Source organism: Panthera uncia (genome assembly GCF_023721935.1).
Source record: "Panthera uncia isolate 11264 chromosome B3 unlocalized genomic scaffold, Puncia_PCG_1.0 HiC_scaffold_1, whole genome shotgun sequence".
NCBI lineage: Eukaryota > Metazoa > Chordata > Mammalia > Carnivora > Felidae > Panthera > Panthera uncia.
In genome coordinates this window covers 74050399-74052943 of record NW_026057582.1, presented here as the reverse complement: position 1 = coordinate 74052943, position 2545 = coordinate 74050399, and the positions used below count along the sequence as shown (strand labels likewise).

The window sequence follows — 2545 nt, the reverse complement described above, 5'->3', positions numbered from 1 at the left end:
CAAATTGGTGTTGGTGGCAGAGCCCAGAACACAGGGGGTGGGTGCATGAGTGTAAAGTGCCCTGGATGGTGTGGGAAGTGGCTGCTCAGGGCTCCTCCATAAAGCCCCAGCAGGGTGGACTGTTTTGCACTGCAAGGCACCCGTCTGTGGACTGCAGAAAGATGGTGCAGGTGTTCCTTAACGACAGCATACACCTGGCTGTGCAGGGGTTCCCGAAAGCTTCTCCTGGCTTTGGATTGTGAGAGTGAGTTTGCTGTAATCCTGACCCTGCCAGGTTCAGAGGAGGGCTTTGGCGTTAAGCACTAGCCCCTGGTGGAGGCCTTCATGAGGGCCAGTAAAAATGACAGGCACCTCCTTCGAGCCGGAATCGAACCAGCGACCTAAGGATGTCCACATCGCGTCTACAGTCCTCCGCTCTACCAGCTGAGCTATCGAAGGGTGCACGGCATTGGGGCTGAGTCACCGCTCTTTCTGGAAATGACGAGGCCAAGACTGGACCGCCCCAGGTGCAGTTTGCCTTGGATTCGTCAGAAGCTGCCTTTGAAGGGAACCAAACACACGCTGCTACGTGATGGCAGCCGGCTGTCCTGGGACCGCGATTTTCAAGATTCCCGACTGGGGCCCTCATCTGTTGCGTCTTTTCGCCTCCCAGAGTTCCTTAATACAGTGGGAGAGGAGACGATGGGGGGACTACGGCCGTCCGTCGGGGCCAGAAAGTCATTAAGAGGGGGAGGGGAAGGGACGTTGGCGAAACGGTTGCGTGCGTCGGGTGGGAAGGGCTTGCGGAGCAAGGGAAAGGAGAACCCACCCCATGGGCGCTGGGTGGGCGGCCGCGAATCGCAGGACCTCAGGCTCAGGTGGAGGCCCCTTGGAGGAATCTCGCCTCTCAGCGCCCTCGCCTCCCCCGGGTTGTGAGTGCCCGCCCCCGCCTCGTCCCCACGCCACCCACACACCATGCACCTGCCGCGTTGCGCCCCCAGGACCTCGGGGTTCACTTTTCTGCGCGGGGAGCCTTACTGGGAAGTGATGGGGAAAGGCTCTGGGGCCAGGCTCAGAGACCACGGCCATGGGGCTCCGGCGTCGCGGCCAGTCTGGGCACTTGTCTCCCCGCCTCTGCCCCCAGACCCGGATTCCTGTGGCGGAGACGGCTGCTCCCCGAAATAGCTCACAGTTCTGTGGGCTTCCCGGAGACGCACCGAAGACAATTTCAAGAGTCTGAAGTTGGGCTAGACAGAAGTGAGACGGCGACCAAGCTAGGAGGAAGCTGAGGAGGAGACTGAGACAGACGTTGAGAGAGTGGGTTTTCAAGAAGGATGCCCAAGACCCGTGTGATGGCCTGTGTGCTTATCAGCCTCCAGGGCTTGCCCAGGACAGTGCCTGTTTGGTAGGGATCTATGTTTAGCAAAAACGGTGGTGGCAGATCCCGGAGCTAGAGCACCGGGTGCATAAAAAGGGCTGGCGTCAGGGCTCCTTGATAAGGCAGGAGTACCAAGCAGACTGCGCGCTGCAGGCCATGGGTGTGCGGACTGCGGAAAAGAGGTGCAGGTGTGTTGCCTGTGGATAGATAGCACACACGTAGCTGTATAGGAGTTCTGAAAGTGTTTCCTGGCTTTGGTCCCTCCTGCGAGGCCTTTGACACTAGCCGATGGAGGCCTTCATGAGGGCCAGTAAAAATGACAGGCATCTCCTTCGAGCCGGAATCGAACCAGCGACCTAAGGATGTCCATATCGCGTCTAGTCTACAGTCCTCCGCTCTACCAGCTGAGCTATCGAAGGGTGCACGGCACTGGAGCTGAGTCACTGCTCTTTCTGGAAATGACGAAGCCAAGACACTGGTCCGTCACAGGTGCAGTTTGTCTTGGGTTGGTCGGAAAGTCCCTTTGAAGAGAGCCAAACACACGCTTCCACGTGATGGTAGTCAGGTGTCCTGGGACCGGGATTTTCAAGATACCCAACCCGGGCCCTCACCTGTGGCGTCATTTCCCCTCCCGGAGTTCCTTAATACAATGGGGGTGGGTGAGTACTAAGGCCGTCAGTCAGGGGCCAGAAAGCGGATAAGAGGGAGGGGGGAGGAGATGGAGGCGTTGGCGAAACAGATGCATGGGTCGGGTGGGGAGGGCTTGCGGAGCAAGGGAAAGGAGAACCCACCCCATGGGCACCGGGTGGGCGGCCGCGAACCGCAGGACCTCAGGCTCAGGTGGAGGCCCCTGAAGGAACGACGCCTCTCAGCGCCCTCGCCTCCCCCGTGTTGTGAGTGCCCGCCCCCGCCTCGTCCCCACGCCAAAAAGTGAGCCCCACTGGGGGCGCAACGCGGCAGGCGCATGGTGGGTGGGTGGCGTGGGGACCCTTACTGGGAAGTGATGGGGAAAGGCTCTGGGGCCAGGCTTAGAGACCACGGCCACGGGGCCCCGGCGTCGCGGCCATTCTGGGCACTTGTCTCCCCACCTCTGCCCCCCCGACCTGGATTCCTGTGGCGGAGGCGGCTGCTCCCCGAAATAGCTCACGGTTCTGTGGGATTCCCGGAGACGCACCGAAGACAAGAGTG

At 60.5% G+C, this 2545-nt stretch overlaps 2 non-coding genes across 2 annotated transcripts; both read right to left on the bottom strand.

Annotated features, from left to right (window-relative positions):
* Window positions 1–352: 352 nt before the first annotated feature.
* Window positions 353–438, bottom strand: TRNAY-GUA (transfer RNA tyrosine (anticodon GUA)). The gene is given in 2 exon segments: window positions 353–388; window positions 402–438. It is a non-coding gene; the product is annotated as a tRNA-Tyr (tRNA).
* Window positions 439–1685: 1247 nt separating this feature from the next.
* Window positions 1686–1776, bottom strand: TRNAY-GUA (transfer RNA tyrosine (anticodon GUA)). The gene is given in 2 exon segments: window positions 1686–1721; window positions 1740–1776. It is a non-coding gene; the product is annotated as a tRNA-Tyr (tRNA).
* Window positions 1777–2545: the final 769 nt, after the last annotated feature.